Source organism: Spermophilus citellus, assembly GCF_964194105.1.
Source record: "Spermophilus citellus genome assembly, chromosome: 2".
Lineage (NCBI taxonomy): Eukaryota > Metazoa > Chordata > Mammalia > Rodentia > Sciuridae > Spermophilus > Spermophilus citellus.
This window is the reverse complement of record NC_138183.1, coordinates 11884653-11899120: the sequence shown is the minus strand read 5'-3', so window position 1 is coordinate 11899120 and position 14468 is coordinate 11884653. Positions and strand designations below refer to the sequence as shown.

Here is a 14468-nt window from a genome sequence, read left to right as displayed (position 1 = left end):
CCTTCTCTTCTGGGGTTCAAGACCAAGAAAAACAAGCCTGCCCCCTCCTATTCTCCAGGCCCCCCTCAACAGCCTGTTTCTACAGACAAGAAAGCCTGGCTTCCCCTCAGGCCCAGAAAGGCAAACCCGGGATGGAAGCAGCAGAGGTGGGCTGGCCTGGTCAGCTCTTCTTCTGGTCAATGCTAGCTAGCATGGCTGGAAAGCCAAACTCATGGTGTGCAGGGGAAAAGTGGGGCAAGCACCCAGTGCCACTGTCCACTCAGCTCCCCACTTACCTGCAGGCAGAGGCAGGGGTTTCACCCTAGTCTTGGGCTCTGCTTCCTAGGGCTGCTCATTTACAGGAACCTTGCAGGGGCACCGCAGAGCAGGCACTGGCAGGAGCAGAAGCAAGAGCTCCAGGTTTGGAGTCCCATTGCTGCTGCCTTCTAGAAGCTTGATGCTCTTAGGCAAGTCCCTTTATCTCTGAGCCTTGGGTTCCTGATCTCATCTGAGGCTTGCCAACCCCTGGGATGGTCCTGAGGACATAACTGTGAGGGGTGTGAAAAGCTCCAGGCGCACTCTTGACCTCCCACTCACTGAGCCAGGCTGCCAGCTTGAAGTTTCATGTGGAGTAAACTTTTTTCACTTACGAGCAGAATTTTAAGGACCACAGACAAGAACATGAAATAAGCTCTGGTCCCACTGGCTTTGTCAGGAGCCCTTCATCCTGTGTGTGAGGGAAGATCTTGTGAGACGTACTGAGCTGGTCTTGCAGGCCAGGTGAGAGGGGCCAGCACTTGAACCTTTTGAGCCAGAGTCTCTGTTCCGCCAGGGTGGGTCCTGCACAGAATGGTTCAGTCCACTGCCATTAACACAGAAGCATTTATTTTTATTCATCCAAAGAGGGGTAATGCAACATGTCAGGGCATTACAGACAAACTGCAGCAGCCAGACAAGAGTTATCAGTCTACAGCAGAGTCCAACATACTCAGCACAAAGTAGCCACAGTGTGGGTGCTGCCTGTGGAAGTCGGGGAAGCAGGGTCCCTTTGGGTGAAGGCCAGGCATCTCTGGGCGAGGCACTGGTGAGTCCACACATGCAGGCTGCTGCTTCAACCACGCTGACAGTGTCAAGTTCAGTCCTACATGTGACCATTGCCCCGGTGGGGCAGACAGTCCATGGTGGATGTGGTTTCCAATGTTTTTTAACATAACACACAACATAAAGTTATTGCCAAGGACTTTGCACTGCAAAATTATACTATTTACACTTGTGTATTCAGGAAAACACAATAAATAGATAGGGATATTTTAAATAGACTTCTAAAAGCTAATTTCATCACCAGACCAGAGCAAGCTACAGCCAGGAGTCGAATGCCACGTGTGTAACTGTGTGATGGGGAAAGTTTTTCTACCCACGACCACACATGGCTGCCTCCTGTACCCTGGCCCTGGAGCTGAGGAAGGGCTGAAGTGAAGCCAGACCACCCTACTATTCCTTAAGAGGGAGCCCCATCTTAACAGCCCAGAGCTTCAGTTCATACTTACTTCTCTACTCCTTCCCAGTCAGAGCTCTGTCTGCTTGTGAGTGGGTGAGAAGCAAGCCTAACAGGCCCTGCCACCAGAACACTACAACACAAGGCAGGAAGACCCTACCACAGCAGTTGGGCTGGGGGCCTGGTGGCTTGAGGCCAACCCCAGGCCAAACCCCCAAGGATATCACTGCATTTGGGCCCAAGAACCTCAATGTTCCTGGCAGTGCGCTTGCCCTAGCATGGGGTAAGACGAGTCTCCCAAAGGAGTGGCTGGGCCCTAACAAACCACTTAAGAGACCAAAAGTTTAGCACAACAGGGCCAGACAGATGGATCCAGGGTGAAAGGCCTGAATGCAAAGATGCTCTGGGGCTCTGGTAGAGGCTAAAGTATATGTCTCCCCAATAGCAGGTTGTTCCCACCTGGACTGAGCAGTCACTTTGCCCACCTGAGCCCTGATGTGCTGTTGGAAGAAGTCCCTCTGGATACCACTTGCCAGCCAGAGCCCACCCTCATCCTGTGAGATGGCAAGCAGGCCATGAGGACACCCACAATCACTCCCTAGCCCAGTTTCTACAGATGAGCCTTCCTCTCCATGAAATGAAGTAAATGGAGCTAAGCACCACTCTCACAGCCATGGCAGATCCCATGGCTGAAAAGCTGCCATACTAAATGAGCCAGGAGAAAAGCAGCATTCAGCACCCCAAAGATGTGGGTTACATAGGGCCAATCTCAACAGGTGATGGAGGGAAAGGAATGCATCCTATAGCAGCATATCTGGTGACAGCAGAGGATGTTGGAAGCAAGGCTCACCTGGCTTTTATATGGCACCTCACACATGGGCCCACCTGGGGTGGCCAAAGCTACAGCTGAGGGAAGCAATAAGTTGATGCAGGGTCCAAAGAGATGTGGATAGTATGTCAAGGAGACCAGTGTGGCTGAATCACTTGTCTTGTCACAGACCACAAGCAGAGATCCAGCATTAGACCTGGAGAGGGTGAGCCACCCAGAAGAGGGAAAAGAGCTAGAAACAATCCAACTTTCTAAGTTACAAGAGGAGAAGAACCTTAAAGATATTCTTCCTAGCCACCTAAACTCCTGTCCCTGCTCTTGATTCATTTCCTTCAACAATTAAAAATATATATATATATGTGAAAAAAATTTTAACCCACAACTTTCTGACCATCTGTTTCCCTGCCCAGAAAGGACAAACGACATTGAGCCTAGATTGAAGGCTAGCACAGGGTCACCCAGGTGTGGCCTTAGTTCTGTAAGTGACTCGCAATGCTGACAAGAGCCTTCCTGTGAAGTACAGCACAGCACAGTACAGAACTGGCTGCCAAGGAAAGGCCACATCTGGTGTATTGGCCGGGGACAGGCTACAGTCTTCCAAAGCCAGGGCCAGTCTCCATCTATACCAGCCTCAAGTTTGTCATTTTCTCTTCCGTCAATCCAGAAACTTTTTTCTCTAGAAAAATGCAAGGACTACTTGTAAGAGATGAGAAGTGATACAGCTGTGTCAGGTCCTGGAGCCATCCCACATCCCCAAGAGAAGACAAGAGCAAAATCCAAGGCTTACGCCCCCTCCTAGAGAGAGCTCTGGACAAGACCAAAGACCACAGCCAACAGGCCTCAAGGCACGTTTTCTCTAGGATTCCTTCCAAATCCTTCACAGATTAACAGTCTGAGAGCAAGCAGCTCCCAGAGCCTTAGGCTGTCACCAATGGTCTCTGAAGATCTATGAATATACCTCTTTTCAACCTGCCTAGAAACCCCAAGGAAAAACACTTTGCAGAGCAGGAAGTATGTTTACCTGGAGAAGTCCTTGTGGGCCCTTGTGCCATGTCTGATTCACAGCAGTCCCGCACCCCACACAATGTGAGGCCTGGCCCTGAGCAGTCTGTGATGTACCTAAGTGGTAACGGCTTCCACCTGCCTTAAGTAATCTGCAGGCTCCTGGAGGGTACAGACCAGCACCTGCAGGCGGCACCCCAGTCTGGCACACAGAGAAGGGAAGCAAGTCTGCTCCACACAGCAATACCGTGCCCTGTGACTTGATTCCAAAGCAAGGGGGCATAGTCTCTGTTCATTTTTCCATCACACAACAAGGCCCTATACCAAAGGTAGATTTCAGACAAAATGTTTTTAAAACTTTGTTTTGCCCTTCCTAATGATCTTCAGGATCACAGGCCAAAAAAGCCTGAAGTGGAAGATTTGTCAAGCTCTGTCATTTCAAAAACAAAAATGAGGCACTCAACTGACCCACTAAAGCCAATGGCTAGAAAAAGCATCCAAATCTCTGGGTTTTGCTTTCCAACCCCAGGACCAAGAGTTACCCATCCCTTGGTGAAAAAGTCTAGACTAAACTTAAGAGGTATAATTTGTACAGATGTGATTTCCCAAGACCAGAATAATATTTCTGAATGCATCTGTGACTTTACCCTATTAAATACAACATCCACTGGCTGCTCACTGCCCAAAGAAAAATGCCTGCACTCTGTGGCACCTCAGATCCTTCCCAAGCTGGCCTCCATGCCTATGTGATGACATTCAAGTTCCCTCCATAACACAACTTCACCCACCATCTGAGCTATTCATTTCCTGAAGGAACTGTCCCTCCTTTTCTAAGCCTCTAGAGCTGCTTTCTCCCTAGAGCGTTCCCCAATCATTTCAGCACTTCACTCCTCTGAGGGCTATCACTGGGAACCTTCCTGAGCCCCGCATTGTATTTCAATTTTTAACCACAACTGTACTCCCCTTTCAGTGTCCCACCTGTCACTCAAAATTGAAGTTCCTTCTTGGAGGGGCTCCACCATCCTCTTCCTTAATGCTCACACAGGAGAAGCGCACAGGAAGCCACTACAGAAAGATACATAGGCCTAGGCAGCAGATAGGAAGATAGTTTGCCACTACGATTAAGTCAAAGGGTATGTCATCTCTGCAGTCTAAGGCAAAAGATGGAAGATATGGCCCTGTTCTGGTTTTATTGAACACAACATCCACCATGTCTGAGGCACTTCTGTGCTACAATGGCAGAGGGGAGTAGCAGTGATAGACCACACAGTCTGAAAAGCCTGGAATACTGACCAGAGTGTCTGATGCTGCACAGAGGTGCAGGCTCCAGAACTACAGTGCATCCATAATCGTCACACTGTAACACACGTGAATGACACTGTGTGGCCCATGAGGGTAAACAGACAAGGCAACTTGGAGATACCTGGCCCTGGAATTCTAGCCACCCAAAGGATGGCAGGGATGTGTTTGTGTACACCTATAACCCTTTCAAAGTTCTGACCTAAGGCTTCAAAACCAGAGCTGCCCAAAAGAAACAAGGAGTGTGAAGAGAGAGCCTACAGAATAGGAGACTGACAGAAGATATTAATGCTACTTGCTCCTCAGGGCATTCATATCCAGAATGTACCCCCCCCCCCAAAAAAAAAAAAACTCAAAAAGCTCAATACCAGTGACTGGGGCTGTAGCTCAGTGGCAGAGCGGTTGCCAAGCATGTGTGAGGCACTGGGTTTGATCTCCAGAACCACAACCACATAAAAATAAAGAAAGGCATAGTGTCCATCTACAACTAAAATTAGAAAAAAAAGAAAAACTCAACATCAAAAACAAAACAAAAAAAACAAATAACCCAATCAATAAAGTGGGCAAAAGAACAGATATTTCTCAAAAGAAGAAATACACATGGTCAGCAAATACATGAAAAATGTTGAACATCTCTAGGAATTAGGGAAATGCAAATGAAAACAATATTGACAATTCATCTCATTGTAGTATAACAATTATCAAGAATACAAACAATGATACATGTTGATGAGGATGTAAGGGAAAAAGTACACTATTGGGACTGCAAATTAGTGCAACCACTCTGGAAAGCAGTACAAAGACTCCTCAAAAAACTAGGGATGGGTCAGAACCATGTGACCCAGCTATCCCACTCCTCGGTATATATCCAAAAGATTTAACATCAGCATACTACAGGGACACAGCCATATCAGTGTTTATAGCGGCATAATTCACAATAGGCCAAGCTATGAAACCAGTCCAGGATGCCCTCCGATACATGAATGAATAAAGAAAATGTGAGATATATATATATATACACACATACACACACATACATACACATGGAATATGAGTCATAAAGAACAATGACATGGAATTTGCTGGTAAATAGATGGAACTGGAGAATATCATGCTAAGTGAAAATAGCCAGTCCCAAAATGACAAAGGTCAAGTATTTCCTATGATATGCAGAAACTAATCCAAAATAAGGGGCTGGGGGCGAGGAAAAAAAGAGATAACGTCATCAAAATAGAAAAAGGATCAGTAGAGTAGATGGAAAAGGGAGGGGCACTGAGGGGAAAAAAAGGAGGGACAGGAAAAGGGAATAACAGTGGAATGAAATCTGACCAAAGTTTCATATGTACATAAGGAACGTAGTACAGTGAATCCCAACATAACTATACAGACCCACAAGATACTGGGGGAAAAAATAAAAGCCAGACATGGGTGGCATACACCTATAATCCTAATGATTCAGGAGGCTGAGGCAGATGGATTGCCAAGTTCAAGAACAGCCTCAGCAATTTAGTGAGGCCCTGAGCAACTTGGTGAAACTCTGTCTCAAAATAAAAAAGGCTGGGGGACATGACTCAGTGGTTTAAGTACCCCTGGGTTCAATTCCTGGTACTCAAAAAAAAAAAATACACTATAAATAAATTGCAGAAAGATTAGTAGAGGGAGGAAAGCATGGGAAGTTGGGAGAGTGTGCCAGGGACTGAATTAGAGCAAAATATATTCCATGTTTTTGTGATTATGTCAAAATGTATCCTAAAGTTTTATATATAACTAATTTTAAAAAACCAAAAGGGCTGCCTCTTAAGCTCTAGTCCCCAGCAGTGGTGCAGAAACCTACCCTGAATGGCTAGACATGATGGAGCATGTGGCTCTGGGTTCCTTTAGAAGCACTATAAAAAAGGAGCGGGGGCTGGGTGTGTGTGTGTGTGTGTGTGTAGGGGGTAGATGGGGAGGAACACAGGCTGATTCCATCAGCCTGTCCAGGACAAATCAGAGGTAACAGGACTGAGACACACAAAACTGAGGATCAAAGCAATCAGTAATCTCAGCCTCCATTTTCTCTCTCCTTAAGAAGGCCTGCACTCTCCCACTAGCAAAAGACCTTGTACCACAGATGATGAATCTAATAAGTGCTAGCCCTCACCCACATGGGGGCAGGGATGGGAGGGCATTGTTTTTTGAAAAGCAAAAGGCCTTGGTGTAAAGGAACAGCCAGTACCTATCCCTGTGCTGACTGGCAAGCCCAGCCAATTGAAACTCAGGGAAAGGGTAAAGAGGTCAACCAACAGAGATGCTTCCCAGCACAGCCCCATCTCCTAACCCAGTAGAAACAGCTCCTGCTACATCCCAGTGCTTTGCACTCTTAGCAAATTCCTCCTTCCTCCATCTTGGTCCAAGGCACCTTCAGTTGCTCTGTCACCTGCTGAACAGTAACCTGGAGAAGAGCTCTGGCAGGCTGTAGGATGTCCCTGCTCAATCAGCAGAGAAGCCTGGCTCATGTGGAGACCTCACTCCTGCCTCCCTCTCTGCTGGGAGCTCCGTCAGCCCCTCACCCTCACTTGGCATCAGCAACAGCCACTTCCTCACCAGCCCTGCCTCGTCCTTAGCTATCCAAATCAATTCTCCAGAATAATCTCACCTGTTGGCTGATGAGAATCACTGAAGTGCACAGCATTCCCGGCCTTTCACAAAGTGACCCCTAACTACACATCTCAACTGCCACCTCACCCTCTTAACCAACCGAGACCCCATAACAAAGCACTTTGTGCTGCCCAGTGGAGCATGCTTTTCCTTGCATGCAGCTCCCCTGGTAAGGTCCCCTTCTCCACTGGCTTACCAGGCAAACACCCACCCAGCTCCATGCCATCCTGATGGGAAGATTATGCCACTTGGATCAGAGCTGCTGTAACTTTTAAGCCCCTTCTGTCAGGTCAGTCACATCACAGGCCTGGCGCCTCTCCTGTCAGGGGGGAGGACAGCATCTCTAGGCAGGGGTCAGAGATAATGATGAGAGCCTACTACAGGAGACAGTTCGGGTTCTGTTCAAGGCATGCTCCTTTACCTTTCTGCACCCTTCCTTCTCCCTCAATGGTCTCCCCTTCTCAGTTCTCTAAGCTGAAAACCTCCAACTGCTCCTTCAACCCAACACAGAGCCTGGCACAAAGTAGCAGGTACAGTGAATGTTTTCTTAATAAATCCATATGCCCAGGAAGAGTGATGCTGTCTCAGCAATGTCAACAATCCCATCAGAGTTAGGTCCAAAATGGAATGAATCTCGTCTACACTGTCCAAACTACTGGCAGGTTTTTTGTTTCTTTGTTTTGCTATTGAGGACTGGACTCAGGGGTACTCCCTCACACCCTCATTGTGGCACATCCTCAGTTTTTCTTATTCTGAGACAGGGACTAAGTTGCTGAGTTTGGCCTCAAATTTGTGATCTTCCTGCCTCAGCCTACCAAGTCGCTGGGATGATGGGTATATGCCACCATGCCTGGTCCAAACAACTGGCTTGTGACCATGCTGATGACAAGGAACTCATTTCTCACCCAGCCTGCTCTCCAAAGAACTCCATCTACCCTCATGGGAGATGTGCTCTAGATCAAATTGCCCTTAAAATTGTGAGTACCCACGTTTGTCCCAGGCCTCCCCTTCACTAGCCTCAACATCCTAATCCCCTGATCTCATTTCAAGGTGCCATCAGCTTTCCTGAATCCCTCAGGTACCAACCTCCATAAGTTGTTTTACCTCCTGAATGATGCCCTCCAGATTTCCCCTTAGGATAAAAGGGATTTTAGAAAGTAGAGTGACTTCTGCAATTATCTACATAAAGGATTATCTACATAAAGAAAAAGCCCTGCATCAGAGAACTTGGAAAGCATGTCACTAGGAGGGTGACAGCTTGGCTAGGGCACATGTTGAAGGTGGCCAACAACCAAAGTGTAGAGGAAGCTGACCATGAAATCATACTTCTAACAGCATGTGCCCTGCCCGGCTCCTTCCAGCCCAGGCATCTCCTCAAGCAGCTGATACTGAACATTCACTTTATTATAGTTTCAATTATGGTATGAAAAGATGATCTGTGGAAACAGACTCAAACTTGCAACTGAAAAAACCAGGCTGTCTGGCCCAGGAAGTCTTAGTTTTATGGAGGCAGAGGAAAGTCAGAGAGGGTTTGCTTGTTTTAAGTCCTGCAGGATACAGCCACAAAGTGTAGAAAAAAGGTGAGGTCAATGCTTTAGAGAAAGGGGACACTGGTGCCTAATAGCCTTGGAAAAACAGGACAGTCACTGCCTGAGTGAGGGATGTACATACAGCACTGCTGCTTAACAGGTAGCATCAGAGTCTGCAGGTTCTGCCACGGAGAGCTGTGTGATTCGAGGCAAGTCACTTTATTTAAGGGCCATTTCCTTACTGGAAAGGGAAAAGATTTCCAGATCCGACTGTTGGAGAGTTTAATACTAAACTCTCAAAACAGCATGAAAAATGTTATTTCTTCTGAGTGGTTAAAAACTCACTAATTAGGAACCAGAGTATTTCACCACAAATAAGCAGGGTGGTTAAGAGAGACTTCTATGCATCTGTCTGTGGAGCAAGAACTGCAATTCTTGCATCACTGCTTCTCCAGGAAATGCAATGTAGAGTGGAAAGGGGCTTTGCAGAGTCATGTGTTCTAACCATGCCAGGTGGCTGGACTCCTGCCTGCCTCACACATCAGTGCTCTACAACTCGGTTTAAAAGATTCCCTTTTCTTTCTCCCCTCCAGGATGACAGTGGGCTGCTCAGAAAATTTGCCAATTATCAAAGACAACAATGACTCGGGCTGGTGAGGAATACTTTCCCTAAAAAGGATTCTGAATCCATCCCCACACACACCTACCCCAAGTGGAGACTGAGTTGGGATCAACTAGCAAAGAAGCCAGGCAGTGATTTGCAGCAGCAACACAATCAGACACACACAACAGAATGGCCTGCATGCAGCAAATTAGAGACCCCAGGGCTTTCCATGCCAAGTTCACCAAGCACAAGCCCAACAAGGGGAAGATGCAAGCTCCAGGCCACCAGAGCACCCTGATATCCACTGTAAGGGAAGCTCCTGCTAGTGAGAACAGGCCCTGCAAACTGCCACTGCCCTCACTCTCTTTGTCCCTATCCAGGGATGTCTCCCTACACCTGCACCCCACCTACCTACCTCTCTTCCCTTTACCATGCAACCAAAACTTCACCAGCCTCCCTTCAGAGCCAAGTTTCAGTCTTTGAAGACATCTCCATAACCTTTTCCAGCCAGGAAGCAAGTATCCAGAACCATGAGCTAAGGAAAAATGTACCTCAGATTCTCATTAATATTCAAACAGAAGAAGCAGCTTTGAATACAAAAGCTTCCTCTGCTGATACAGCCCCTTTCAGTTCATCTTTCCAATTTGTTATTGTTCTAAAAATGATCCCTGTTTAAGATCAGGGTTTCTGGTCTTGGTTGTCCCCAGATCAGAAGGCTCGGGTTCCAGGTATAGCCTTCATCCCCAACCTGGTAGTCCGTGACATACCTAATATAAATAGACTTTGGCATTGAATAGAGTTGACTTTCATTTCTAGATCTAGCACTTGGAGCATCAGATTTTTTCATCTGTAAAACAGAAATAATAGCAACTCCAAGAAGGTTGTTGGAGAGTTAAGAAGAATGTCCAGGTACTTGGATGTCCAGGCTACCAACTCTGGCAACTTGCCTTCCTCTCTCCCTCCCACTCTGCAGGCTTTAATCTCCTGACGATGGCCCAAAATGACCTACACAGAAGGCTGCAACTAACTGAATGACTTTGGGCCATTAGCTGACACTGGAATACAGATCAAGGTAGGAGAACCTAAAACAAAACAAAGAGAGACTGGACCCCTAGGCAATGCTGAGGATAAAGTCCTAATAGTGGCCACACTAATCCTATTCCTTCCTGAAGGCTCCCAGCACCATACATCTCCAGATAGGGCATGCAAGTTAGACATGTTTATGTGGCCTGGGTCAATGGTGGAAAGCTTTACACAACCCAGCAGAGGCAGCCATGGTCATTTGCACATGCAGCAAAGTTCTGCTTAGAAAGACCACAACATTCCTCAGGAGAAGCAAGAAATTAGGATGTTAATAACTAATTAGGGGTTGGGGGATCATCCCTCAATGTTGGTTCAATGAGGCAAAGATTCTACCAAGAGCCTCAGCTAAGGAGAATTCAGTGACTTCTGCCAGGTCCACTACCTTTTGGTTTAAGAAAAACCTGTTGACTGCAATGCAAATCTATCTTACTTTAAAAGTAATATTTATAAATTTAGAGCATTTCACAGCTCAATCTGTGTTCCCCACTTAATTCACTTCCTACCAAGAGCCAGGGTACACCTACCACCTTTCCTCAGAGTCTCCTGAATTATTTACAGACATGTGTAAGCCAGGAATGGAGGGTAAGCTGTATACTTTATATTCAGTCCAACAGTAGCAATATCACTATCTAGCCATTTTTCCTCTTGCCAAACAGCAATGTCCCAACTGTAACCAACAGGTAGATAAATAGATAAATGGACAGAGAGTTGAAAAGACTGACAAACGTTTTTTCCTAAGATTAACAGAAGGGAGGCTCATGTGATATCAAGTCTGGGTATTCCCCCCAAAGTGTCAAAGGAAACTAAAGATGAGTGCAGGGATCTCTTCAGAGAAGCATCTGAATACACAGCCTTCTAAGCATGTCACCTAGGGTGGGCCTCTCCTTTCTGTGGCTTGGATTAACTTGTTCTCTGCTCACCAAACACCATGAGCCCTGAAGGTCAGATTCTGGTGGTAGCTATAATCAAACACCGAGGGTTTTTTAATTATTAATGCACTGGCAGGAAACTTAAGAATCAACAGTATACTGTCTAATCTCAGCCTTGTGAAATTCTAAACATCCTTAAGTCCCAAAACAACTATTTACAAACCCTTGGCAGCAGACTGGCTGGTGATTAACTACTACAGCAGAAACATGAGCAATGCTTCAGGCCTGCAGTTTTCCCGCCACAGTAGCAATCAGCAGAGCTTTGGTTTGTGTTTCTTATGTAACTCCTGAAGCTAGGAGTACCCTCACTGATCCTGGGAACAAACACAGTTCCATCCTAAGCAGGCCATGCACCTGCTTCTCAGTCACCTGTCAGCAGAGCCTTGCCTCCCACACATACCTTCCACTTTGGCCAAACATAGAAGACTCAGCATTTATGGAGTACTTTCTATGCACTAGGTACAGTTCAAAGCACTTTATGTGTATTAACTCATCTGATTGCCAAGCCCCAGGGGAATGTGCTGGAGTGAGAAAAATAGTTTAGCCCAGATTCCCACATGGTTTCTATTCCTTATTTCTAGCTCTGCTGTAAAGCTTATATAACCTAATTTGCATTATGGTACTATTTTTAAAAACCTCCAAAGATCACTACTTCAAACATCAATGAAAGCTATTAACTCCTAACTGAAACCACAATGTGGAAAAGGGTATCTAGTCTTACAACTAACTTAATTTGAATTCTTGACTTAAAACAGTATTTATGGAAGATGCTGTTAGAAAAAGGAAGAGACTCATTCTTACATAAGAAGCTCTGTGCTCTGTAAATAAGCATTAGAGAGAAAACACACCAATATTGAAACTCAACTCAGCAGCAGTGAGTGTCTTGGCTGTTATTCATTTGCCACCCATCTTTCTTCCAGGTCTCCTGGTAATACTGAGCAACCCATGGACACTATATGGCATCACATTATTAATAAACAATGATGAGAACACCATGATACCTTCCTTGTTCTGGATGACTTTAGAGATGCCCCCACCTCCCGTGGAAGGCACTGGCATAAGAAGAATGGGAATTACAAGAAGACCATTCACAGAACAAGCTGTTTTCAGCTTTAACTGCTCTTAATGCCCCTGGTGTTTAAGGCTCTGGATTGCTAGAAATCCAACTGCCTCAAGGAAAAAAAATTTTTGCTTTTTCCCATAACTCACTACTGAATATTTTCCTCTACTACATTTACTAATGAAATGTGAAAAACAGGGAAATTATAATGAATGATTAATTGTAAGAGTAAAACTTTTCCAAATGTCATCAAATAATGTGGTACAAGGCTAAAATATATTTTTCTTTGTTATACTATAAAAAATGCTTACTAAAGTATTTATCATTCATTTTGTTCAGCTCACGAATTTGGACAGAGAGGTCCATGAAGAAAACCAGAGCAGGTTTCAGGCCCTCAAAAGCGCCAGGGAGGGCTGGGGTTGTGGCTCAGCAGTAGAGCACTCACCTAGCACATGCCAGGCATGGGTTCAATCCTCAGCACCACATAAAAATAAATAAATGAAGTAAAGATGTTTTTTTTTTTTTTAAGTGCCAGGGAAATATATTAAGTGAGTGAATTTCCAAGTTATGCCAATTTCAGTGATGTCAGACAGCCTGCATTGTTCAGTAGTTTACAATGCCATTAACTAAATTAATATTTTTTGCCACAGCTAACCACACACTATTTGCCTCACAAAGTAGGATATTTATAACAGGACCAATTCTAACAACAAGGAGACTCTCAGACTTAAAATGCTTCCACTGGTTGAAGCCTAGTTCTCTGGCACCCAGAAAAGCACCTCCACACATTGTAGGCACTGGGCTGCTTGAGTAGAACTGGGCTGCCCTGGGAACTAGTCAACTCTACCTTATATAACCTTTTATAGATGTCAAAGCCACGTGAAATGTACACACGGATTCTGTACCGGGGAGAGAAAAGTTGTTCTAGCAATCGTACAGTTAGCAATAAACAGAAATTGCTACTTAGAAACAAATATACAACATGAAATTTACACACACACACACACACTCACACAAAGTCTTAGCACAGAACATCTAACACATAATGAAATACATTTATGGAAACACTAAATGAAGTAAATCCTTATTAAAATATTTGGCCTAACCCTCACATATTTTAAACGAACCCCAAGATGGCTAAATGAGGTGGGAAGTAAATATTCTAGCTACCTAACCTGGAAGAGACAGATGAATTGCCTTAAATCTATTTGGTCTCCACAGAAAAGTTATTCAACTTTCTGAGTCTTGCAAAGTTGGTCCTGCAAATAATTAGCTTAGCTCAGTCAATTATCAGTTTTCCCATAGTTACCTAATGGTTTGGTTTTTTTCATTTTCTATTGCTTTTTTTTTTTTTATGGCTTCTTGCTGTTGTTGTATTTGGACATACAACACAGATCAGAGATTTTGATTTCTCAGAGAAGTTTCTCTCCTTGAGAAATTGGCACTTTGATCTTCATTTCATATAATAGCTACATATAGAGATCCTACTAGCATGGTCACCAATCTTGCTACTTCTCAAATTCCAGCACTTTGGCCAAGAGTGGCCTGTCATTAAACTCCTCTTAGGTGAACTGCTCCTACCTACCATTTCATTCTTATATTTAAACAACTACCTGTGTAATTTACATACATGGCATATCTTAGTTTCTACACACATACACACATTTAACTCAGTGAACGTGAAATGTCTCTCTTGAATAAAAAGCATTTACAAGGGTATTAAAACAAATACGGAAGCTAACTCTTTCACATTTAGATCATAAATTTTTTAAATGTAATGTGATGACGTAAGTCCTAAGAGATCAAATACATCATATATGATTGTCATATATGCAGGGTGTGTTAATTATTTTTCGCTTTAATCAGAAAATAAAAGTGCTTACCTTTGTATACTGAGATCACAGCTTACAGTCACTATATCTCAGCCTATTTTATACAAGTGATATGGCTACGAAGGTCCGAGGAGAACGAGAATAAAGTGAGATAAACGTGCTGAAAACTGCTTAAAAGTATTAACCTGAA

At 44.8% G+C, this 14468-nt stretch overlaps 1 protein-coding gene across 4 annotated transcripts in view; it reads right to left on the bottom strand.

Annotated features, from left to right (window-relative positions):
* Positions 1 to 14468, bottom strand: part of STRBP (spermatid perinuclear RNA binding protein) — an 87378-nt gene that overhangs the window by 18472 nt on the left and 54438 nt on the right. The window contains exons 17-18 of one of the 4 annotated variants that reach the window (XR_014019568.1): positions 14330 to 14463; positions 276 to 2499 (exon numbers count right to left, since the gene is read on the bottom strand). The exons of 1 other annotated variant lie outside the window; for it this stretch is intronic. The gene's annotated coding sequence lies outside the window, so the exon portion shown is untranslated. Of the gene's footprint in view, positions 1 to 275; positions 14464 to 14468 lie in introns of all 4 variants that reach the window. 2 more of the 4 variants (XR_014019567.1, XR_014019569.1) reach the window with 2 other exon arrangements.